Source organism: Gopherus flavomarginatus, unplaced genomic scaffold, assembly GCF_025201925.1.
Source record: "Gopherus flavomarginatus isolate rGopFla2 unplaced genomic scaffold, rGopFla2.mat.asm mat_scaffold_34_arrow_ctg1, whole genome shotgun sequence".
Lineage (NCBI taxonomy): Eukaryota > Metazoa > Chordata > Testudines > Testudinidae > Gopherus > Gopherus flavomarginatus.
In genome coordinates, this window is record NW_026115061.1 from 4,525,626 (window position 1) to 4,551,465 (window position 25,840).

The 25,840-nt window shown below is 51.0% G+C and overlaps 1 protein-coding gene, 2 long non-coding RNA genes and 1 other non-coding gene across 5 annotated transcripts in view; 1 reads left to right on the forward strand and 3 right to left on the reverse strand.

The window, feature by feature from the left end:
- LOC127042180 (zinc finger protein 436-like) overlaps positions 1-5,838 on the reverse strand; it is a 118,287-nt gene extending 112,449 nt beyond the window's left edge. The window contains exon 1 of the mRNA XM_050935798.1: positions 5,343-5,838. The gene's annotated coding sequence lies outside the window, so the exon portion shown is untranslated. The remainder of the gene's footprint in view (positions 1-5,342) is intronic.
- LOC127042234 (uncharacterized) lies at positions 1,645-24,949 on the forward strand. Its single transcript, XR_007771885.1, has 3 exons — positions 1,645-2,270; positions 18,575-18,762; positions 23,356-24,949. It is a non-coding gene; the product is annotated as an uncharacterized LOC127042234 (long non-coding RNA).
- On the reverse strand, positions 7,027-7,100 carry TRNAT-UGU (transfer RNA threonine (anticodon UGU)). Its single transcript has one exon. It is a non-coding gene; the product is annotated as a tRNA-Thr (tRNA).
- LOC127042233 (uncharacterized) lies at positions 9,060-11,301 on the reverse strand. Of its 2 annotated transcripts, none has more exons than XR_007771884.1 (3): positions 10,654-10,751; positions 9,838-10,437; positions 9,060-9,323 (listed from the first exon to the last, which is right to left on the reverse strand). It is a non-coding gene; the product is annotated as an uncharacterized LOC127042233 (long non-coding RNA). The 2 variants fall into 2 exon arrangements; XR_007771883.1 differs by lacking the exon at positions 10,654-10,751 and adding an exon at positions 11,220-11,301 and having other exon boundaries at positions 9,082-9,323.
- Positions 24,950-25,840: the final 891 nt, after the last annotated feature.

Consider the following 25,840-nt stretch of genomic DNA (forward strand, 5'->3'; position numbering starts at 1 on the left):
GGGTTACCCTGGAAGATCACTGTGATTCAAACTCCTTTGAATCTTAAAACAGAGAGGAAAATCCACCTTCCCCCCTCCTTCTCTTTTCCCCTCCCAGACTCTCCCTGAGAGAGAAAAATAATCCTAACACAGAGAGAAATTAATCTTTCTCTCCCCCTTCCCTACTTTCTCCCCACCAATTCCCTTGTGGATCCAGTCCCAGTCCCCTGGGGTCTCACCATAATAAAAAAACAATCAGGTTCTTAAACAAGAAAAGCTTTTAATTAAAGAAAGAAAAAACAGTAAAAATTATCTTTGTAAATTTAAAAAATGGAATAGGTACAGGGTCTTTCAGCTATAGACACTCGGAATACCCTACCAGCCTAAGTATACAAGTACAAATTAAAATCTTTTCAGCAAAATACCAATTTGAACTCCTTCCAGCCAAATACACATTTGAACTCCTTCTAACTAAATACACATTTGCAAATAAAGAAAACAACCATAAGCCTAACTCGCCTTATCACCTAGTACTCACTATTCTGAACTTATAAGAGCCTGTATCAGAGAGATTGGAGAGAAACCTGGTTTCACGTCTGGTCCCTCTGAGCCCTCAGAGTGAACAACAACCAAACACTAACAGCGCACACACACAAACTTCCCTCCCTCAAGATTTGAAAGTATCCTGTCCCCTGATTGGTCTCCTGGTCAGGTGACAGCCAGACTCACTGATCTTGTTAACCCTTTACAGGCAAAAGAGAGATGAAGTGCTTCTGTTCTATTAACTCTTACTTATCTGTTTATGACAGGGAGGATCTACAGGACCTCAGAACCCCACTGATTTTGGGGGACAACTAATAAAAGAACAGGGACAGGAGTGCAGTGTCAAAGGGTCGTAAGAAGGGAGCCTGACAGGGACACCGAGCAGAGAACCCCGGACAGCACCCACTGCTCCTCAACGGCGTCAAGGGAGCCAGTGGACGCCGCCCAGAGGAACTCTGCCCAGATACGTGAATAGACCAAGGATCAGAAACAAGCCCCACAGTCACCGGAGTCCCCATCGGCCAACCCCCTCTCCCTGGTTGCGTAGATGGCCATTTTAGCCAGGGCGAGGAGGAGGTTGACCAGGAGGTCCCGCGACTTTGTGGGGTCATGGATAGGGAGTGCGTAGAGAAGGTGGTGAGGGGAAAAATGCAGCCAGAAACGCAACAGGATATTGGTGAGGAGCCGGTATAGGGGCTGCAACCTGGCGCACTCTAGGTAAACGTGCGCCAGGGTCTCCCTCACACTGCAGAAGGGGCAGGTGTCTGGGACGGGTAAACCGCGCCAAATGCACACCCGTGCTTACGGCGCCATGGAGGAGCCGCCAACTGATATCCCCAGCAGGCCTTGGGACCACAGTAGAGTAGAGGCTGACCCATCGGGGTCCTCACCCTCCAGTGGTGGCAGGAGGTCCCTCCACTTTGTGTCGGGGCGGGACACGAGGGTGAGGAAGTAAAGGGTGTGGAGCACGAGCGTGTAGAGATGCTTCCTTGGCGCGGTTTGGAAGTAGACCGGCTGCAGATCATGTAGCCGGCTTGTGAAGAACGAGTTGGGGGGGGGCAGTCGGGTCCACGGGGCAAGGGCCTGGTGAAAAGGTCCGGAGGGCTCGGGTTGGGTGGGGCGTACCCTCTCGCAGGACCCGGTCAAGGTAGGCCCGAGCAGTGGGCGGCAAAGCAGCCTCCACCTCCTGTAGTACGTACCGGGGAGTACAAGGTCTGGAGAGCCCCATACGCCGCGCAAGTGTCGGGGGATCCATCCAGTCTCCCCGGTCGTAGTCCAGGAGGTCTCCGACCCTGGTACTTTGTTGGGTGTATCTATTGGGTTTCCGGGAATTAGGCAGGCGAAGCCCGCCCACCGTTAAAGAATCCTCCCCCAGCCTAAGGGGAGGAACCACAGGGCCACAGAACCCACTGAGTTCGGGGGACAACTAATAAAAGAACAGGGACAGGAGTGAGATCAAAGGGTCAGAAGGAGGGAACCTGACGGGGACACCGAGCAGAGAACCCCGGACAGCGCCCACTGCTCCTCGAAGGTGTCAAGGGAGCCAGTGGACGCCGCCCAGAGGAACTCCGCCCAGATGCGTGATCGGACCATGGAGCGGAAGCAAGCCCCACAGTCACCGGAGTCTACATCGGCCAACCTCCCCTCCCTGGTCGCGTGGATGGCCTTTTTTGCCAGGGCGAGGAGGAGGTTGACCAGGAGGTCCCGGGACTTCGTGGGGCCATGGATAGGAGTGCGTACAGAAGGAGGTGAGGGGAAAAGTGCAACCAGAAACGTAAGAGGATGGCTCTGAGGAGCCAGTGTAGGTGCTGCAACCTGGCGCACTGTAAGTAAACGTGCGCCAGGGTCTCCCTCACGCCGCAGAAGGGGCAGGTGTCTGGGACGGGTAAACCGCGCCAAATGCACACCCGTGCTCACGGCCCCATGGAGGAGCAGCCAACTGATATCCCCAGTGGGCCTTGGGATCAGGGTGGAGTAGAGGCTGCCCACCGGGGCTCCTCACCCTCCAGAGGTGGCAGGAGGTCCCGCCACTTCGTATCGGGGCGGGACACGAGGGTGAGGAAGTGAAGGGTGTGGAGCACAAGCGTGTAGAGCTGTTTCCTTGGCGCGGTTTGGAAATGGACCGGCTGCAGGTCGTGCAGCTGGTTTGCGGAAAAGGGGTGGGGGGGCCGGTCGGGCCTACGAGGCAGAGGCCTGATGAAAAGGTCCGGAGGGCTTGGGGTGGGGGGTGGGCGGGGCGTGCCCTCCCGAAGGACCCGGTCGAGGTAGGCCCGAGCAGCAGGCAGCAAAGCGGCCTCCACCTCTTGGAGTACGCGCCGGGGAGTGCAAGGTCTGGAGAGCCCCATACGCCGCGCAAGCGTCGGGGGAGCCATCCAGTCTCCCCGGTCGTAGTCCAGGAGGTCTCCGACCCTGGTACTTTGTTGGGTGTAGTGAGATGGTTACCTCCTCCTGGCCTGCGGGGCTTGAAACAGCCCAGGAGAGGGCTGTGGCTGGGGCAAGAAGCCTGGGCTGATTGGGGAAAGTAGGCTCAGCTGTGGCCATGCCCCAATCAGCCTAGCCGGCCCCTATAGGAGGCTGTGAGCCAAAAGCCCAGTCAGTCTCCCTCTGCTTGTAGCATGAGAAGGGCCTGGCTGCAGGGACCTAAGCAAGAAACCTAGATTGGGAGCAGGGCTGGGGAAGGACCAGAGGAGCTGGGAGCTCTGGCCTTTAAAGCCCCAGGCTGCAGGCCTGACTATAGGCTGAATAGGTGCAGGGTTGCAATGGGGCAACCCATGGGGAAGCAGAGGTGACAGGTCCAAACCCCTTTGCCTGTGATGAGTGGCTCGTACTGCAGTCTGCCCCAGTGAATGGGGGCTAGATGGAGACTGGGCAGTAGCCAAGACTGAGGTGAAGTGGGGATAGTGGGTTGGGGTTCCCCTGGAGGGGGAGACCCAGAACTGTGGGGATATTGCCAGGGCCCAGCACCCGGTAAAAGGGGCACTGGGGTCCTGGGAGGGACGGGGTGAGCTGCGGTAAGGCAGATCACCGGCCTACAGAGGGTGGTCTGACGGCTGGAGAGCTAATTCCGAAGATGACCAGCAGGAGGGACCGCTAGGTGAGTCTGCCCCCGCTTACATTGGGGAAGAATGAACACAGTTTTTGTAAAGGACAATCATGCCTTACGAATCTACTATAATTCTTTGAGGGAGTCAACAAGCATGTGGATAAAGGTGATCCCGTAGATATAGTATACTTAGATTTTCAGAAAACCTTTGACAAGGTCTCTCCCCAAAGGCTCTGAAGCAAAATGAGATAAGACAGAAGGTCCTCTCTGGGATAGGTAACTGGTTCAAAGGCAAGAAAGAAAGGGTCTGATTTTCAGAATGGAGAGAGGTAAATAGTGGTGTCCCCCTGGGGTCTGTACTCGGACCAGCACTGTTCAACATATTCCTAAGTGATCTGGAAAAAGGAGTAAACAGTGAGGTGGCAACATTTGCAGATGATACAAACCAGCTCAACTTAGTTACGTCCAAAAAAGAGTGCAAAGTGTGACAAAGAGATCTTACCAAACTGTGTGACTGGGCAGCAAAAAGGCAGATGAAATTCAATGTGGATAAATGCAAAGTAATGCACATGGGAAAACATCTCAATTCTACATCTAAACTGATGGGGTCTAAATTAGCTCTTAGAACTTAAGAAGGAGATCTTGGAGTCACTGTGGATACTTCTCTGAAAACATCTACTCCATGTGCATTGGCAGTCAAAAAAGCAAACAAAATGTTGGGAAGTCATTAGGAAAGGGATGGCTAGCTAGACAAATATTGCCTGTCTATAAATCTGCGGTATGCCCACATCTTGAATACTAGCGCTGGTCCCCCCCATCTCAAAAAGATATATCAGAATTGGGAAAGGAATAGAAAAGGGCAACCAAAATAATTAGGGGTCTTGAACAGCTTCCATGTGAGGTGAGATTAATAAGACTGAGGGGAGTTTTCAGTTTGGAAAAGAGATGACTAAGAGAGGGGCTAGGATAGAGGTGTATAAAATGATGAGTTTGGAGAAGGGCCGGTGCAAGGAAGTTTCACGCCCTAGGTGAAACTTCCACCTTGTACCCCCCCAGCTAACCCACCCCCCCCCACAGCAGCTAACTCAGCCCCCCACCCGGGGAGCCCCCCCCGCAGCACCTACCCCCCCACCACGACAGCTAACCCCTCTCCCCCCCGTCCACCCCATGACAACTAACCCTGCCTGGGGAGACTTCCCTCCCCCAGCAACTAACCCTGCCTGAGGAGACTTCCCCCCTTCCTCGGCAACTAACTCTGCCTGGGGAGACTTCCCCCCCCTCCCCCGGCAGCTAACTCTGCCTGGGGAGACTTCCCCCCCCACCCCAGCAGCTAACCCTGCCTGGGGAGACCCCCCCCACCCCAGCAGCTAGCCCTGCCTGGGGAGACCTCCTGCGGAAGCTAACCCTGCCTGGGGAGACCTCCCCCCTCTCCCCTGACAGCTAACCCTGCCTGGGGAGACTTCCCCCCTCCCCGCCCACCAGCAGCTAACCCTGCCTGGGAAGACCTCCTGCGGAAGCTAACCCTGCCTGGGGAGACCTCCCCCCCCGCGGAAGCTAGCCTGAGTCACCCCCCCCAGCGCGCCTCCTCCACTGAGCACGTTGGCGCTGCTCTAATTCTCCCCGCCTAGGCTTGCGGCGCTGATTGGAGACTTAGAGCTGGGCTGTGTGCTCAGCGGAGGAGGCAGAGCAGAAGTGAGCTGAGGCGGGGAGCTGTTCCCCTGTGCGCACCCCCGTTATTGTGGGCAACCCTCTCTGTGCGCCCCCACACCCAGCTCACCTCCACCTCCTTGCCTGAGGGGGCTTTTAGGCGCCCCCAACCACTAGGCGTCCTAGGCGGCTGCCTAGTTTGCCTAAATGGTTGCACCGGCCCTGGTTTGGAGAAAGTAAATAAGGAAGTATCAGGGGAAGCCGTGTTAGTCTGAATCGGTAAGGAAGTGCTATTTACTCCTCATAACACAGGAATTAGGGGTCACCTGATGAAATGAATAGACAGCAGGTTTAAAACAAACCAAAGGAAGTATTTCTTCACCCAACACACAGTCAACCTGGGGAAACTCTGTCAGAGGATGTTGTGAGGGCCAAGACTATAACAGGGTCCACCAAAGAACTAGATAAGTTGATAGAGGATGTATCCATCATTGGCTGTTAGCCAGGATGGGCAGGGATACAAAACCATGCTCTTGAAGTGTCCCTAGCCTCTGTTTGCCGGAAGGTGGGAATGGGCAACAGGGGATGGATCACTTGATGATTCCCTTGCGGGCACCTGGCATTGGCCACTGTGGGAGGATAGGATTCTGGGCTGGCTGGACCATTGGTCTGATCCAGTATGGCTGTTCTTATGACCAATAGAGGGCAGTCCCCACCTGCAATATTTATATTTGGTGCACTGAAAGGGCTAACTTTCCAAAGCTGACCAAAATGATCAGTGAAACTGTTTTGGAGAAAAACACTAAACAGAACAATGTGAATGAAAATTGGGAGCTATTGTTTGAGGAGCTTGTTAGATGGGCCATAAGCCATGTTGCATAATTAGCTGAGCTTGCAATGGCCTTTCGCTCAACTCCCTGACATTTCTCCATCTGCAGGTGGTAACTGTTTGGATCTAGATTTTGAATCATTACAACACATCAGGTTTGGCTAAAAACTGTGGTGCAGATATTTGTGTTCACGGTGAAGCCTGGGTTCAGAAACCCTCACTCCTCCTGGGGCCTCAAAGGTTGGGCTCAAGCCCCTATGTCTGCACTGTAATTTTATAGTCTTGCAGCCCAAGCCCCATAAGCCTGAGTCAGCTGGCCAGGCTTTGAGACAGGTGCCCTGGGTGTTTTAATCACAGTGTAGACATAACATTAGCCTACATCTCCAGTGCAATGAAACACCCACAACTGGCCCGTTTTGGATTAATCAGGGTCATGCGGCTTGGGCTGTAAAGTTGCAGTGTCCGTGTCTCAGCTCAGGCTCAGTCCCCTGCTCTAGGAGCCCAGAAGGTTGGGAGGGAGTTTAGCAAGTGGAAATGGTAAAACCGCAGTGGAGTATTACCCTGGACTCATGGCATTTCCTCCATTGGTTTGTCTGCTTTGGGACAGTGACAGAAACACGTCCTGCTGCTTTTGTTATTTCAAAGGGCGGTTTAGGATTTTCATTCTCATGGTGCACAAAGCCAGACTCAACCCTTGGCATAAACTAAACGAGCTGCCCACAGATTCTGGCAGCCACAATGAGCATTTGGTGTAAGAGCTCAGACCTGCCCTTTCCCCAGAGGGAGGAGGTCGTCTGTGAGGGGACTGGACCACTGACCTATCAGTTCTTAACTCTCAAACTTTCAGTAACTCTATTAGCAGTGCCTATGAGTGTAATTTAAACCACAAAAACAGCCACACTTGGCTAGACTAAAGGTCCATCTAGCTCTGAATCTTGTCTTCTGACAGTAGCCAATACCAGGTGCCCCAAAAAGCCATTCCCCCAGGCACCACTATGAGTTGAACCCAGGATCCCCTGTTTACAAAACAGGTGCTTTAACCAGCTAAGCCATGGTGCCTGCCCTTACCAAAAGTATCATGTCTGCCCACACTTGACTCTCTGCTAACCCCCACTGGGCCCTGACAAGCTTTGCTTGTGTTTGGCTTCTGTAAAGCAGAGGAGCAGGTGAAATTTCACTCCCAAGGTGTGTGTGTGACTCTTTGCACAGGTCTACACTACAAAATTAGCTCAGTGTAACTACATTACTTCGGGGTGCAAAAAAATTACTCACCTGAGCAATGCAGTTATATAGAATCCTAGAATATCAGGGTTGGAAGGGGCCCCAACCCCCTGCTCAAAGCAGGAGCAATCCCCAACTAAATCATCCCAGCCAGGGCTTTGTCAAGCCTGACCTTAAAAACCCTCTAAGGAAGGAGATTCCACCACCTCCCTAGGTAACCCATTCCAGTGCTTCACCACCCTCCTAGTGAAAAAGTTTTTCCTAATATCCAGTCTAAACCTCCCCACTGCAACTTGAGACCATTACTCCTTGTCCTGTCATCTGGTACCACTGAGAACAGTCTAGATCGTTTAATACAATGTGTGATAGTGGTTAGAAGGGGAAATCTGGAGTTAGAACTCCTAGGCTCTATTTCTAGCACAGCAAGTGACCAACTCAATAAACTTAGACAAGTCACTTCACTTCCCTGTGCCTCAGTTTCTGTCTCTATAATCACAATCACAGTGATGGGCAATGTTACAAAAACTTACTTCACAGGGGCAAGAAAATTCAGTTCATGAATGAATGCTATAAAGTAGTCTACAAACAAGGCTCTCTTACGTAAAGTACAAAAAATGTAAGGGGAGTTACACTATAGAAGCCTGAACTGATCCAGAGGATTGTGTTCTTGATTTTCCCATTAAAAGGGTCCCAATAGAAACAACTTTTCTGAAAGCATGCTCTAAAGTTCTGAAAGCAAAACTGTCTTTACTGTCTTCATTACCTGGACTGAGGAAAATCCAGAGACTAAACTGACAGCAAGAGAAGAAAATGGGGATTTTTTAAAAAAAATCATCAGTTTTAATACAAGGGATTATTAGTAACAGAGGCAAGAATACGGTGCAGTAGAACGGCTCCATGTAACCAAGAACTAAAGCGACAGAAGTACCTGCATGTATTACAGCTCCATGAAGTACAGAAGTAGGTAGAAGTATTTACATGTGTTACAAGGGTTTGGCAACTATTAGGCTGGGTCTAACACAGTAACTAGACACTCATGGCAGGCACAGGCCAGCTGCATTGGTTTAGCTACTGTGCAGACACAGCCGTATTTAAAGGCCTTGCCTATACGCAAAAGCTGTACTGCTTGAACTACACTAGTATAATAAGAATGGTACAATCTTCCCACCGCCCCCCGGGTGTGGACTTGGTTATACCCAGGTTCTTATACCAGCTTATACAGGTTTTTTCTATAAAGGATGGGGAACAAGCTATTGTGGTTAAGGCACCTAGGGTGACCAGACAGCAAGTGTGAAAAATCAGGACAAATTTTTGGGAAGAGACGAGGAAGGTAGAGTTGTGTATAAAGACAAAGCCCTTAGTATCAGGACGATCCTGAAAATATCAGGACATCTGGTCACCCTAAAGGCACCTTTCTACCCAGAAACTGCACCTAGACGAGCACAACCCCTAGTACAGAAGTCACGCCCCTAACCAACACAACAACACTGGCACCAGAACTGTTATCGCCCAGGCCTACGAGTCAGTACCTTAGGGCAAGTCACCGTTAAAGGCTCCCTGCCCACTTGAAGCCGAGCTCTGGGGGCAAGCCAGGGCCCTCCCAATGTCCAGGGCTGCACCTGCCGCCATCTCTTGGCCTGGAGCACAGCGGGCTCCCTCCCTGAGCTGTGACAGCCCTGCACGCCCCAGGGCCCTGCTGGCAACACGGGCAGAGGCTGCCAAGGAGCCATTTTGCGCCTCTCGCTGGGACACCAGCCTGCCCCAGACACTAGCAGGCTGTGCCGCCGCGGGAACCGCCCTGGGAGTGGGAGGGTCCGACGGGAAGAGGCATCTCCTGGCCCACCCCCTCCACCCAGGGTCAGGCTGCTGCGGCCCCACCGGACGGTACTTTGAGCGTGGGAGTGAGGTACTCGGCCACCTCCAGCACCTTCCCCTTCAACATATTGATGATGTTCTGCATCCTGCCGGCGCGCACAGGGGTCCCTAATGCCCACAGCCCTGCTCACCCCTCAAGCCTTCAGCAGCGCCCGCCGCCAGCCGGAGTCACATGACCGGTTCCCCCTGTTGGTGACACTACATAGAGATTTTCTTGCTTGAGGCCTGTGTAATAAGGCCTGTGTGAACCAAAGTACCTCCATGTTAGAAGCCTTTGTGTTAGCCTCACTAAACTTTTGTAACCTTTTGTACTAATGTGCTGACTGTAACCACCTGTGTTATGAGCTGACTGCTGAACAATAAGGCCATAGTTAGCAGGGCCGGTTAATACTACATACTGCTAATACTAGATAAGATAGACAAAAAGCAGATGTTATGGCCAAGGACATGTGCCTGAGAAAGTAGCCCACACAATGAATAGCACAGAAAGAAAGATACAGGAGGGGGGAGTATAAATACTAGTGCCCCGCCTGTGTGCGGTGTGCAGGATTTGAGAATCTTCTTCATCGCACCTTATTTGAGTTCAAATAAACTTGTGTTTTGCTTCTCCACCTTGGTGTGTTTATTCGAGCCAGGCACACCAGGCCACGAACCGCTGTTGCTTGCCTCTGGCACTTTGTGTCGGCAACATCCCCTACACACACGCACGTGATACAGAAGCCCAGACAGGGGAAAAGCTCCACTCACAGCTTTATGCTTGCGCGGCAGATGGCCAGCTAGAGCCACCTAACCCCGGTGCAGATAGCGCTGTGCCAACAGGAGGGCATCTCCCATCAGCATAGCTCGGGGAGGGGCTTGGTTAGTGAAGACCCAGAGAACAGGTGGCCCGTGACTCTGGCATTGGGGAAGCTGGAGGTGAGCGCTGGAAGATCCCTAGAAGCTAGTCCGCCTCTTGCGCGCTTCTCTCCTCCCCGAGGCTGCCTTGCCTGATGCTCGTGCCTCTACACCCTCTGCCCCAAGGTCTGCCCATCACACACACCTCTCTGCCCTCCCCTGAGACCTGCTCTGCCCCCCACCCACACCTCTCTGCCCCTCCCCTGAGACCTGCTCAACCCACCACCCCCACCTCTCTGCCCCTCCCCTGAGACCTGCTCTGCCCACCACCCACACCTCCCTGCCCCTCCCCTGAGACCTGCTCTGCCCACCGCCCACACCTCTCTGCCCCTCCCCTGACCTGCTCTGCCCACCACCCACACCTCTCTGCCCCTCCCCTGAGACCTGCTCTGCCCACCGCCCCCACCTCTCTGCCCCTCCCCTGACCTGCTCTGCCCCCCACCCACACCTCTCTGCCCCTCCCCTGACCTGCTCTTCCCACCGCCCTCACCTCTGTGCCCCTCCCCTGAGACCTGCTCTGCCCACCGCCCTCACCTCTGTGCCCCTTCTCTGAGACTTCCTCTGCCCACCACCCCCACCTCTCTGCCCCTCCCCTGAGACCTCCTCTGCCCACCACCCCCACCTCTCTGCCCCTCCCCTGAGACCTGCTCTGCCCACCACCCCCACCTCTCTGCCCCTCCCCTGAGACCTGCTCTGCCCACCGCCACCACCTCTCTGCCTCTCCCCTGAGACCTGCTTTGCCCACTACCCCCACCTCTCTGCCCCTCCCCTGACCTGCTCTGCCCACCACCCCCACCTCTCTGCCCCTCTCATGAGACCTGCTCTGCCCCCAACCCACACCTCTCTGCCCATCCCCTGACCTGCTCTGCCCACCACCCACACCTCTCTGCCCCTCCCCTGAGACCTGCTCTGCCCACCACCCCTACCTCTCTGCCCCTCCCCTGAGACCTGCTCTGCCCACCACCGACACATCTCTGCCCCTCCCCTGAGACCTGCTCTGCCCACAGCCCCCACCTCTCTGCCCCTCCCCTGAGACCTGCTTTGCCCACCACCCCCACTTCTCTGCCCCTCCCCTGAGACCTGCTCTGCCCACCGCCCACACCTCTCTGCCCTTCCCCTGACCTGCTCTGCCCGCCGCCCCCACCTCCCTGCCCCTCCCCTGAGACCTGCTGTGCCCTAAACCCCCACCTCTCTGCCCCTCCCCTGAGATCCCTGTAGGGAACCGCGGAAGACTGTGTTACGGCCTAGCTAGGGTATTTCCACTTTCTCAGCGGCCGGTCATTGTAGGACACAGTACGACAGCATAACCCGCTTCTAGCTGGTAAGAACCGCTTTGTAGGGCTTTGAGCCAAGGGGCAGACGCAGCTGGTGGAAAGCCCCTGGCCGTAGTCCAAGGGGTGGACACCACCTGTGGGAAGCCCCTACTTGTTTATGTATAAGCTGTTTCTGTATTTGGTATATGTAGTTGCAGGGCTTCAGTCCCACCTTTGGACTCCATACCAGGCCGAGCTTCAGTGCGCTGGGTTCCTCGCCTCCATGACAGCAATGCCAGGAATCCCCGTTGCGGGTGTGTCACTTTACCTTCATTAAAGCCAAATTACTCACAGTGTGTTTGGGCCTCGTTCTTACAGAGCATCCTGGGTAGGCCCATAACCTCCCAAGAACCTTATATTTGGCGCAGCGAGCAGGGTGCTCTGGGAGACGATGCCGTTTTGGCTGAAGGTTGGGGAAGTAGGGAAGCTGTCGCTGTCCCTACAGCGCATACCCGGGTGGCCCCAGATGGAGTGCTGGGAGCCGGTAGTATGGGTTCTGGCCGGGTGGGCTGCCCCGACCGATTGGCTGGAATTCTGGCAGGCAGCTGGAGTTGCCCCCATACAGCTGACTGAGGGCTTACAGCAGCTGTGGGCAAACCGGCGTTCTGGGACAGAACGGCGAGCCATGGGGGAGCTAGGGTGGCTCCTCCTAACCGCCCTCCAGGCCCAGGATGAGGAAGTGCTCCACTTACAGTGGACCCTGGAAGAAAAGACGCTGGAGTGTATGGCCCAGTCAGAGGCCCGTGCTGCAGCCCAGGAGCTGAAGAGGCGTTGTGAAGTCTTAGTGGCCCGAGTTTCAAATAAACAGCATCTCAGACTTGGGCGGCGGCCGGTGACCACGGCCCAGGTACATGCGGTGACCACCGTCCCCTTCTGGGACCCCGAGGCCTGGGACGGTAACATCTGGGGCTCATCCTCCTCCTCTGAGGATGAGGAGGAGCCGAGGCCTGTGGTGGTGCACGCCCGTCCTGTGAGAGAGCTACGAGTCGAGGGCGGCGAGCTGCAACTGGAAGTCGTTCGAACCTTCAAAATGAGTGAATTGCAGGAAATTGTAAAGACGTTTCACCAGGAGCCCGGGGAAGGTGTCCTGCGCTGGCTGGTCAGAGCCTGGGACAATGCGGGCAATACGGTCATGCTCCTCTGGTATGAGCTGCAACGGTTGGGGTCCTGTCACAAGATTCACAGGTATGTGCACAAATGTCCAACCACCCGCAGCCCTATGGGAATGATGAGTCACCCTCCCTGTACAGCTGGTTGGCGGTGGCTGTAGGTACGGCCTACCCATCGGTGGGAGAATTCGAGGCACAAGCAGGCCCCTGGAAGACTATCGCCGAAGGGGTCCAGATACTACGGCAGTTGGGGATGGCCTGGGCCATAGAGACGGGTGGTACAGATGGACCAGACGACACGCCGGTCACAAAGTACATTAAAGCCACTCTCTTGCGTTTGGCCCCAGACGAGCTGAAGCCCTCGCTCCTTGCGGTTGTTATGGCAGCGGATGGGCGGGTCGGAGACTTAGCTGCCACCTTTATGCAACTGGAGACCGTCCTGGACGGGGCACGGCCTAGGGCCGTCCAAACTGCAAAGGGGCAGCAGAGCAAGGGACAAGCCGGCAGAGGACAAGAGAAGGGAAAGCTGCGGGTGCCCCGGAAGGTTTGGCCTCCCAGTTCTTCCTTGCTGAACCTAGTGTGTCTGTTGGCTCCTTTTTTGTATCTCTTCTCAGAAAAAGAAAAGACCCGTCAGCAGAATCCTTCTAAGTGCTTGTTCAAGACAGAGAGAGCCTTCCTTGCAGCTAAGTCTTGGTGCCACGGGGCATGCCTCACTGCAGCACCTCCTGCTGGCCATCCTAGCAATTAGCTCTGGTTCACCGGTGCACCTTCATTTAGTGGCATCTGGCCACAATCTGTTCTATCATTAGGACCTATGTTGCTCTCAGGACTTCGGTGTCCTCTTATGGACACAGCCCTCTGGCTTTGCTCCACTCAGTTCTCTCCCTGCTTCTTGGGACGGGATGTCCTCTACCCAGACACTTGCCTCAGTGATTGGCTGCAGCCCAGGGTGTAGCCACCTGTGTCAGTGGCTACTGAGGCAAAAGTGATGAACCTCCAACCCCACCATCTGTTTCCCTGGACCACTTCCCCACAGACCTAGCACCTTTCTCTAGTAGTAATGAGGTGAAAAGTGCAAGGTCATGCATTTAGGGATTATTAATAAGAATTTTAGTTATAAATTGCAGACACATCAGTTGGAAGCAACAGAGGAGGAGAAGGATCTTGGAGTACTGGTTGATCACAGGATGACTATGAGCCGCCAATGTGATATGGCCGTTAAAAAAGCTGATGCGGTTTTAGGATGCATCAGGCGAGGTATTTCCAGCAAAGATAAGGAGGTGTTAGTACCGTTATATAAGGCACTGGTGAGACCTCATCTGGAATACTGTGTGCAGTTCTGGTCTCCCATGTTTAAGAAGGATGAATTCAAACTGGAACAGGTTCCGAGATGGGCTACTAGGATGATCCGAGGAACGGAAAACCTGTCATATGAAAGAAGACTCAAAGAGCTTGGCTTGTTTAGTCTAGCCAAAAAAAGGCTGAGGGGGGATATGCTTGCTTTTTATAAATATATCAGAGGGAGAAATATTAGGGAGGGAGAGGAATTATTTAAGCTTAGTACCAAATGTGGACACAAGAACAAATGAATATAAATTGGACACTAAGAAGTTTAGACTTGAAATTAGACAAAGGTTTAGAGGAATTAAGTTCTGGAACCGCCTTCCAAGGGGAGTAGTGGGGGCAAAAGACATATCTGGCTTTAAGACTAAGCTTGATAAGTTTATGGAAGGGATGGTATAGCCTAATTTTGGCAACTGATCTTTGATTAACAGCAGGTAAGTATGCCCAGTGGTCTGTGATGGGATGGGATCTGAGTTACTGCAGAGAGTTCTTTCCTGAGTGCTGGCTGGTGAGTCTTGCCCACATGCTCAGGGTTTAGCTGATCGCCATATTTGGGGTCAGGAAGGAATTTTCCTCCAGGGCAGATTGGCAAAGGCCCTGGAGGGTTTTCACCTTCCTCTGCAGTGTGGGGCACGGGTCACTTCCACTGCACTTCTCTGCAGCTTGAAGTCTTCAAACCATAATTTGAGGACTTCAGTAACTCAGACATAGGTTAGGGGTTTGTTATAGAATTGCATGGGTAGGATTATGTGGCCTGCTTTGTGCAGGAGGTCGGACTAGATGATCATAATGGTCCCTTCTGACCTTAAAGTCTATGAGTCTAAGGTGACAGGGAGTCTCTCTTTTTCCTTTTCTCTTCACTTTCTGTTCTTTTCCAGAAACTGCAGTCACAGCAGGGAGCTATTTGGCCCTTTATTAGGGATCCATGTGTGTCATGGGTTCTGTGATTTCCTACAACCTCTGTGACTTCTGCAGTGGTTAGGTTTGAACCAGCAGCCCTTCAATTACCCGGCAAAGGTGTGAACCACAGAGACTGATAACTGCTTGCTTCCTGAGTGTGTCCAAAAACATCTTCAGTGGGGCAACTGATTAGTGCAGAGGGCCCATCTGTTGGGGTTATAAATTCAAGTCTTATGTGGAGCCCTGGTTTCTGTTCCCCATGTAGCTTCCCCAGCTTGTTTATATTACCTGTCTAGTTTGCTTTGCCTAATTCACCTGGAAAGAAGAATAAGTTCTAAAATGTAGAGGTGGGTGCACAGCTTGGAAACATCCCCCTGTGCTGCCATTAGTTCCAGTAGGTTATTCACTGGCAGGGCAAATTGATTTCTTTGCTGCTGAGAAAGCTGCCTGGACAGGTCTGTGGGCACCAGAGCTCCCTGCTTCTTCCAGCACACCCCTGTTTCCGTCACTGCTGTAGGAGGGTCCTATAGGCACTGAGCCGAGAGCTTTCCCAAGCCGCCTTAGTACAGTTAGCAGCACATCAGTCTCATAATCTGAAGATCTCTGAGTTCAAGCCTCAGAGAAGGCAATGGCTTTTGCTCCCTGCTTCAGATTTGCTAAAGGAAATCAGAGAAAAGAAACTATAAGAGAGTGGTTTCTAGACACCTTCCCACCCATCTAACACACACACACACAGATTTTTTCCAGGCATTAACTTTTCTTTCTCTATGGAGTTTTTATTCTCCATAGAGCAAAATAAAACAAAAACATGCAAGTCTAAGCCTAATACATTATGAAACTCAATACAGATCAAATCTCACCCTCAGAGATCTTCCCATAAGCTTCTTTCGCAGACTAGAATTATTTCTTGTCTGGGCCCAATCTTTTCACCAGGTATAGTCCTTGTTCCAGCTCAGGTAATAGCTAGAGGATTTCTCATGACTGCAGCCACCTTTCTTCTGTTCCACCGCCTTATATAACTTTGGTACAAGGCAGGAATCTTTTGTCTCTCTCCTAGGGAAAAGCCCCACGTTTAAGATGCATTCCTGTACCAGGTGACAGGGTCACATGTTCTATGAGACCCCAAGCCTTCATTCTTCCTGCCCTGACTCACAGATGGTGCAGGACAGAGCCATCTCCAGTCAACTGTCCTGGTTAATGGGAGCCATCAAGAGTCCAAACCACTATTAATGGCCCACACTTTGCATCATTACAACAGGACCTCAGAGTTATAGTTCATATTTCTAGTTTCAGATACAGGAATGATTGGTTCATACAAATAGGATGAACACACACAGTAGATTATAAACTTTGTAATGATACCTTACAAGAGACTTTTTGCATGGAGCATATTCCAGTCACTTTATATTCACACTCATTAGCATATTTTCATAAAATCCTATGGAGCACAACATCACAGCAGGGAAAGGGTTGTACTGCAGCACCTGGGAGCAGTTGAGTTTCATGTTCAGGCTGTGGTATGAGTTCCTCCAGGTTTATCATAAGCACTCAGGGCCCTTAGCGGATGCTCTTGATACAGGAATGGCCCAGACACGACAAAGTGATGGGGATTGCATTTTCCTTTTTTATTTTTGTATGTCCAATGACATTTCCGTTGGTGATTTCGTTTTGCTTTGTATAACTGTGTTTTCTCCTGGATTTGATATTTAACTAAAAAATGAATAAGGCCTCAGGGTGCTGGATGGAGGAGCAGCCTGGGGCTAGGACTGCTAAGAGAGCAAGAGTAGCAGGTTTTCTGTATTGTTTCCTGTCCTCATTTTCTGACTAGTTTCTCTTCTGCATGAAATTTGTGAGCCTGGCTAGCTCAGTTGGTAAAACATCAGACTTTTAGTCTGAGGGTTCAAGTCCCTGGTCAGGCAGAAGGACAGTTCTTCCTGTGCTATGCCCAAGAACTTCAGAAGGCATCTTTTGAGAACTGTCCTTAACTTCAGTCTTTCCTTTTTAGAACTTGACCTTTCCTAGGAAGGGCCCTTTACTGCCTGGGGCTGATGGTGCTACTTCCTTACCTGTCCACTGGCCTTGCAGTCTGAAGGAAGAAAGGCCTCTGGCCCTGCAGAGTCCTTCATGCCAGAAGTCAAGCACACTTAATAGGTCCCCTGCTGGTCCCATGGTGTAAGGGCTGGTATTCAGCACTTTGAATCCTGAAATCAAAGTTCAAACGGCAGTAGAACTTTGGGGTCCTTTCATTGCCAGCTAATTATCCTGGGATTTCCAAAGCTTCATCTTGCTCTTTCCAGTGACATGGTAACCTGTCTCTTGCCTGCTAGCTGTTGTGACTAGCACAAGAGGGCGTGTTTGATCCGGAAGCGAGGCCCTCCCTTAGGCTCTGTCTGAATAGAGGTCAATGTACCACTGCACGAGACAGGTCAATTTTATTTTGCTTTGTATAACCGTGTTTTCTCCTAGATCTGATATTTAACTAAAAAAAGAAGAATGTCCCTGGGCCCCACATGGAGAAGCAAGATGGGCCTAGGGCTGCTAAAGAAGCAAGTGTAGCAAATTTTCTGCCCTCTTTTTCTTGACTAATTTCTCTTCTGCATCAAACTTGCCATTTTTTCCTGTGAGCCTGGCTGGCTCAGTTGGTAGAACATCAGACTTTTAACCTGAGGATACAGGATTCAAGTCCTTGGTCTGGTGAAAAGGAAACATTTCCCTGTATGGTACTCCTCCAACAACTGAAAAAGGCATCTCTTCAGGATGTTATTTCACAACAATCTTTTTTCCTCCAGGACTTGGTCTTTCCTAGGAAGGGCCATGTATTGGCTAGGACGGAAGGGGCAGCTTCCTCACATGCCCATTGGCCTTTCAGTCTGGATTAAGAAAGGCCTCTGGGAGTTGCAGCAAACTGTTACATGCCAACTTGGTGAGCAAAACGCAGGGCTGTCCCCGCAGGTTTGTCCCTGGAGGGTCATCCACACCAGAACTCAGCAGAGATCTGGGGGTTCCCTATTGGTCCCATGGTGTAAGAGCAGCACTCAGGACTTTGAATCCTGCAAACTGAGTTGAAGTCTTGGTGGGATCTGAGGACAATTCCTGTGCGACCTAATCCTGCTGGGTCTTCTAAGGCTCTGTCTTTCTCTCTCAAATGATATGAAAGCCTGCCTTTTGCCTGCTAGCTGTTGTGACTTGAGCACAAGAGGGGATGTTTGATCCAGAAGGCTGGTCGTGCCTGGAGTCCTGTAGGTAGGGATGGGAGCTTCGTTTCATCTAAGTCCTGAAGCTGGGCTGCAGCCTGGCCTAGGAGGCAGCCCTATTGGTTGACCAACTGGCCCAAAGTCACTTGGGCAGTGTTGGTGCTCCCCAGGAATGCTGAAAGGCCTAAGGGAGGGAGGCTTAATACTCCTCCCTATCAGTCAGGGTGGAAAAGGAGGGCTGCAAGAGTGGGCAGGTTGATGAGCTGGGCCTTCTAGCATTTGGTTGGGTACATGATGAGGAATGCAAATTGGGAGAAGCAGTTGCTGGCCTGTGAGGAATGGCTCAGCCAGTGGCGTAAGCGGACCTTGTAATTACCTACAAAGCTGTGATGCTCAAGACCTATCTTTTGGCTACAGGGAATTTCCTCAGCCATGTATTTCCCCCTGCTCCACGAGTGCTGCTGAGGCTGAACATGATGACCTTCCACTTCTTGTGGGGCAATAGGATGTCCCTACCTAGACAGGAGACGTGTGGCTTTTCTGCCATATTAGACGCTAGGTTGGACCTGGTAGGCTTTGAAGTCTTTTATGGCTTTACTTTTTTGTTTTTACATTTTCAGTGGGTGGCTCCCAAGCAGGAATTGACTCACCTGATCTTTCTTTCTTCTCCTGCTCTTTCTCAGCAAGGGGAAGAAAAAGAAGCTCTCCTTCAAGCTGGAGTCAGAAGGACAACATAAGGATGACTTCCTGAGTTCCGGCTCCAGTCCTTTGCTCTGCCCGCTGACCTATCGAAGGGCTACCATCACTTTCTCCAGGTTCGCCCATCGGTGTGTTCAGAATGGAGAGGGGTAACTAGTGGTGTTCCCCAATGGTGAGTCCTAGGACCAATCCTATTCAACTTAGTCATAAATGATCTGGAGAAAGGGGTAAACAGTGAGGTGGCAAAGTTTGCAGATGATACTAAACTGCTCAAGACAGTTAAGACCAACGCAGACTGTGAAAGAACATCAAAGAGACCTCACAAAACTAAGTGAATGGGCAACAAAATGGCAAATGAGATGTAATGTGGATAAATGTAAAGTAATGCACATTGGGAAAAATAACCCCAACTATACATACAATATGATGGGGGCTAATTTAGTTACGGTTAATCAGGAAAGATATCTTGGAGTCGTCGTGGATAGTTCTCTGAAGATGACCATGCAGTGTTCAGCAGCAGTCAAAAAAGCAAACAGGATGTTAGGAATCATTAAAAAAGGGATAGAGAATAAGACAGAGAATATATTATTGCCCTTATATAAATCCATGGTACACCCACATCTTGAATACTGCGTATAGATGTGGTCTCCTCATTTCAAAAAAGATATACTGGCACTAGAAAAGGTTCAGAGAAGGGCAGCTAAAATGATTAGGGTTTGGAATGGGTCCCATATGAGGAGAGATTAAAGAGACTAGGGCTTTTCATTTTGGAAAAGAAGAGACTAAGGGGGGATATGATAAAGGTATATAAAATCATGAATGAGGTGGAGAAAGTGAATATGGAAAAATTATTTACTTGTTCTCATAATATAAGAACTAGGGGCCACCAAAAGAAATTAATGCACAGCAGGTTTTAAACAAATAAAAGGAAGTTCTTCTTCACACAGCGCACAGTCAACTTGTGGAACTCCTTGCCTGAGGAGGTTGTGAAGGCTAGGACTATAAGAGGGTTTAAAAGAGAACTAGATAAAGTAATGGAGGTCAAGTCCATGAATGGCTATCAGCCAGGATGGGTAAGGAATGATGTCCCTAGCCTCTGTTTGTCAGAGGATGGAGATGGATGGCAGGAGAGAGATCACTTGATCATTGCCTGTTAGCTTCACTCCCTCTGGGGCACCTGGCATTGGCCACTGTTGGCAGACAGGACACTGAGCTGGATGGACCTTTGGTCTAACCCAGTTAGCCATTCTTATACTCTTATGAAGGGAGGGGGAGATCCCTCTGACAGAGTTTCTGTAGTGTAGTGGTTATCACATTTGCCTAACACGCAAAAGGTCCCTCGTTTGAAACCAGGCAGAAACAAGATAGCTTACTTTTCCCAGCTTCCCTGGCTGTCTAGCAAAGCTCCTACTGCTGCCACTGGCCATGTCCCTGCGATAAACCCAACCCCTGCAGGACAGAGGGTGGTGAAATGAGCTGAGAAAAAGCCTTGACATCAGCAGGGGAAAGCTAGAGGATCTGGGCCAGTCACCTTTTGGAGCCTTGTGGCTTGGTCTCCTCTGCCCTGGGAGGTTGGCCAGTGGAGGCCGGCTCTTCCTGCTGGCCTCCTCTGCGTGATTTGCCAAAGGAGGAAGTGAGGCAGGAATGGAGCAAAAGAGGAAAGTTGAGCCAAGGAAGGCAGGGCAGAAGCTAAGCCCCTCAGTGCAGCTAAGTGGGGTTAGTAGAGCGTCACCCTTCATTCTGCAAAGTCTGGGGAGGTGTGGTTGGCTGCTGGGAGGTAGAATCCTGTGCCTGCCTCTTGGCTTCCCAGGGATGGCTGCTTGCAACCCAGAAGAGGAAGGATGGTTCTGGGTGAAAGGAAGACAAGCAAAGCTCTGGGAGGAAATTTGGGTGCAGGGTGCGGGCTCTGTACTCGAGGGTTGGGGTGCAGGAGGGGTGGCGTTTACCCTGGGCACTGCAGCTCCCAAAGTGACCGGTACACACAACCCTGCGACAGCAGCTCCCAGGTAAGAAGGGACAGTGAGTCTCCGTGTGCCGCTGCCTGCAGGCGCGCCCCCCAGAGCTCCCATTGGCTGCAGTTCCTGGCCAATGGGAGCTGTGGAGTTGGTACTCGGGGCACAGGCAGCACATGGAGACACTCCCCCCAGCCCCAGGGGATGCTGGGACATGCCAGCCACTTCTGGGAGCAGCATGGAGGGATGGAGGCAGAGTGGGCAGGGAGCCACCTTACTGCTGCAGGCACATCTCTGCACACGCATTGGGGGGGGGGGGCAGAGGGCCTCCATGCGCTATCTGAGGTAGGGGCAGTGCACAGAGCTGCCTCCCCTCCCAGGTCTATTCCAGGAGTGGGTGGGTGGGGTCTTTTGGCCTGCAAGGTGCAGCAGGTCGGACTAGATGATCACACTTGTCCCTTCTGACCTTAAATGCTCTGAGTCTAAAAGGGAGAGGGAAGTAAAGGAAAATAAAATAAACCAAACATTGTAATACCAGGGTGACTCCAGCTGCTCACAGTATAGTCCTGCCCCTTTCTTCCTCCACTGGGTGTTTAATGACCTGCAGAACCTTGAATCTCTCATTCCATTGATAAACTGATACAATGTGACTGAAATTAAACTAATTTCCAGCTGAGAAAACAGCACCTCATTGTGGTGGCTGGGAATTGAACCCAGGTTAATTGCTTGGAAGGCAGCTATGATCACCACTATACCACCAACACAACTGGGAAAAGTATTACTTACACTTGGCCAGTCAGGCTAGACCAAACACCTCCATCTTCACCTGGGTTTGAACCATCAGCCTTTCAATTAGCCACCAACATTGTTAACCACAGACACCAGTAACTGCCTACTTCCCAAGCTTGTGTGAGCAGCACCTACAGGGGTACAACTGACTAGTGAGGGAGGTGCACTGCTGGGGTTATGAGTTCAGGCCTCACCCAACACACCGGTTTTCATTAGCCACGGAGCTTCCCCTATTGTTTTGTCTCATTCACATGGAAAGTGCCATAGGAGGGTGATGAGAGTAAATTCTAAACTCTGAAATGCGGCGGTGCCCCAGAGATTGAGATAAGGGGTTTGAAGAGAAAAAGCTCTAAGAGTATAAAACCAGACAGTGTCCAGGGACAGGTACGGTACAACACCTCAACAGGGAGCCATTTGGGGGAGGGGGATTCACTTCCTCTGTTCGATGTCCTGAGAGGTATTTGAAGATGAAGATAACGCCATGGCTAACAGCTGACTGGCACGTCCTGGGTTAAAGAAAGGAAGGGACTTGGGTTAATAGTCTGAAGATTTGTGTTACCGTCACTGTCTGACCCCCCTTCAGCTCGGAGCAGGTTTGTACGTTGCTGTGTGGAACACAGACTCCTGGAGAGCAGGGGCAGCTGTTTCCATGGCAGAGAGCCTGGCACTTAGGAGACTTTCTACACTTGCTGTTTGGAAGCAATTCAATAAAATATTGGCGGAGCTACAATGTCTGGTCCAAAATGTCAGCCCCCTGGTGCAAAAACGCTATTTTAGCATCTAAACAGCAGGCTTTCAGTGCTAGGACATCTGACCAGAGAGCTCAGTGGGGGGTGTAAAAGTTGCTGACTCTGAGGGTCCTGGGCTAAATCCACTTGCAGGTGGAAGTGTTTTGATTTATTTGATGGCTAATGAGCACCAGCTACCAGGGGAGAGCCCCTGAGAGTCGCTGCCACTCCAGCTGCTGCTGGGGCAGCGGGGAGCCCCACAGGGCCAGCTGCTGCTCTGGCCACCCCAGAAGTGCTGCTGGGGCCACTGAGCTGTGGCTGCTCCTGCTGCCCTCGGAACCATTGGTCAAGCGGTCCCCAGACCCAGCCGCATTGTCTGCTGCTTGGGCAGTCCCAAGAGCCAGTTGATTGGGTAGCCCTGGAGTCTGCCACGGTGGCCACTGCAGAAGTCACGGAGGTCGCAGGAAGTCACAGAATCTGTCACTTCCACCACCTCCATGACAGACATGGATCCCTTACAATGAGACAAAGCCCTTCCTGATGTGACTGCAGTTCCTGGAAGGAAAGAGAAGAACAGAAAGTAACGAGAGAAGGAAAAAGAGAGACTCCCTGTCACCTCTCTCCCTGCTGCCTCCCCCCTTGTATTCTGTAACCCCATCTCACTGGGTTCCCTGTGCTGGTGCCATGGGGGTGACACTAGAGTTCTGGGGATCTGGGAGAGGGGAAGGGGGCTCTTCACTTGGAAGGCACCTATGCTCACCCTATACCACCAATGCATCTAGCAGGAGGAGCTTTCCTGCAGGCTCTGTGTGCTGCCAAAGGGGGTGACACATGACCACAGAGTTAGTGAGCAGGGTGGATGGGCTGGAAGCTGCCTGACAGCTGGGAACAGAGTTAGGATCCCAGAGTGACTGAAAGGGGGCAAAGGTGAAAACAGAGCTCCTGGTTGTTCTTATGTTCTAACTCCTGTTTATGAAAGAGACGACCTTTCAGGCTACACAGAACTGAAGAAGTGTGCTGGGTTAGCTCCAAAGCTTGTATCTTTCACCAACAGAGGTTGGTCCTCTACAAGCTCTTACCCTAACCTGCCTTGCCTCTCTTGGATTCTGAAAAGTATTTTCTCTTCACTCCCTTTGCAGAGAAGTTAAGATTCCCTTCAGGTAACTATCAGGCTGAAGCAATTGTATAGACTGTGACACTAGAATTGAAGATTTAATATTATAAATAAATGAGTCTAAACCTGAGGTTCTGGTTTTCACATTGGTTTTTCTAACTCAGTTCCCAATTCTCTTCTAGAAAGGCCTCCAGGATGCCTGCCCAGCCCAGCAAAAGTGGCCAGGAGAAAGTCCACAATGCTGCTCTTTCAAGTAATTGAAGACTGCTATCAAATCCCCCCTCACTCAGTCAGTCCTCAGTCTGTGGCAGTGCATAGGATTCTTCTGCTCTAAGTGCAGGACTCTGCACTTCTCCTTGTTGAACCTCCTCAGATTTCTTTTGGCCCAATCCTCCAATTTGTCTAGATCACTCTAGACCCAAATCCTGTCCTCCAGCGCTTGGATTCTTTACATGCTTTCACAGAGCGAAGTGCACACGTTCCATGATTTCATAGGGCAGATTTTTGTGCTATCGAGAGCTTTCCCTGTGTGAATTTGACAGGTGGATCAACATAGAGACACATTGTGACCCTTCTCAGGGTACTGAGGACTGTGAGTCTCCTTGTTACCACCTGCCACAAGGAAGAGGGACTTTTGCATTTGGCAGCTGGATGTTAGTGACCAAACTCACCAGCATGCTGGAACTCAAAGACCCTCCTCTGAGCTACAGCAGCCACTCTAACCCCTGACTTCCTTCAATGTGTCCTCCTCTGGGGTCCAGCCCAGATCACCAGATACTCGGTGAAATCCCAGATCCTCTCTTCCCGAAGTATCCCAAGATACTAGTTTTACCGTGGACCATTGCTACTGTATCTCACACAGCACTTGAGTACAGTTATTGAACAAGCAAAAAATTTATTTAACAACGGATAGAGATTTAAACAAACAAATGTGAGTGATGGAAACCAACTGTTACCAATGAAGGGGAAACCACTCCCTTGCCAGAAGTGGCTTTACCAATAGATGGAACCTGGGATTTAAACTCTAAATGATCACACTGTATTTGGAATCCGGTTGAATTCCCCTTCCAGGTCTTTGACACTTTCATCTCCAGTCATAGCGACTCTGATATAGGATTAAAAAGTCAAAACATCATCTCCAAGCACAGATAATGGAGAATGCTTCATCACATGACACTTTGAGAAGTGGATGGATAGAATGTGATGAAGATAAACTCTGCGTGGCTCAGGCAAAAGGTAACAGTTCTGCCGTGATGGGGAAGGAGGGAATCTTTGAGTCACCTCATCTCCTTCCAGTGCCATGTAAGCTGAAATGACACTTTTTTCCTGCCCCAGCTCCTCTTCATTTACATCTAATTTGAAAAATTCCCAGTATAACTGCTTTTCAGCACAACCCAGAGCAACATGAGAACAACTGGCAATGATACAATCTGTATCACTGGTGACTCTAACAATAACTTTGCAATAAGAGGAATGATATTAATGTGATGCTCCCTGGTTCCTCATAGGAAGGGCACACTCAAATTACTTGTGAGACAATAGAAAGGACAAATAGGTCCATCTCAAAAGAGGGTGAACTGCAAAAGGCAAAAATGGACCACTCATCTGGACAAGCTGAGGGATAACGGTGCTGCACACAGTTCAAAGAGCTTTAAAAGTTACTATGTGGGAATCAGGAAAAGTATTAAAGAAGAGAAAGTTTTGACAGCCCTAAAGATTTTTACAATGTTGCTCTCCCTTGCAGATTCTCTGATGGCTAGCATGGGATGAGCGCCAAGGGAAGGTTTTCCCACACTCACTGCATTCATAGGACCTCTCCCCTGTGTGGATTCTCTGATGTTGAGAAAGGGCTGAGCTGGTAATAAAGCTTTTCCCACATTCATGGCATTCATAAGGTCTCTCCCTTCTGTGGATTCGCTGATGAACAGAAAGGGCTGATCTGTGAGTGAAGTTATTCCCACACTCACGGCATTCATAGGGCCTCTCTCCTCTGTGGATTGTTTGATGCTTAATGAGGTGTGAACTGCGATTGAAGGTTTTCCCACACCCACTGCATGTATTTTTTCTCTTTCGCCTGAGGATATCCTGCTGTGTTGTGGTTTCCATGAGGACCTTCTGAGTTCCCCAAGAGGAAATAAATTCATCCACTTTCTCCCCTGGCTGGTTTCCTTGCTCTGTTTCTGGTCTAAGCTGAATCTCCCAGGATTTTCCCTGCTCATGACTCCTGGACATATTCCTTTTCGATATTTGTGATAATGCTCTGTTTTTACCCACTTGCTCAACATTTTCAGGCTGAGAATTCTGCTCCTCTTTCTCACATGCCATTGCATCCCCTGCTGTGATAGAGACAGAAACCTCAAACAGGGATGGAAAGGGGAAGACCAAACAAAAACAAGTGCTGAAGACAGATCAAATAAAAATCAGGAGCTGAACTCCCCCAAACTCTTCCCCCAAATAGGAGAAAAGAGGGGGATGAATTCAGCCTTCACATCCCATCCAAATACGCAGGGGGAAGGGAGGAAGCTACTGCTGGTGTCTGCTAGGATCTATATTTACTCTGAGGATATGAACCCTGCTAGGGACAATAATGAACTGAGAGACCTCCCCAAGGACTTTGTTGGGCATCTCAGATGTTTCCTTCAGGCACTTACAGATTCTGAGCTGGTT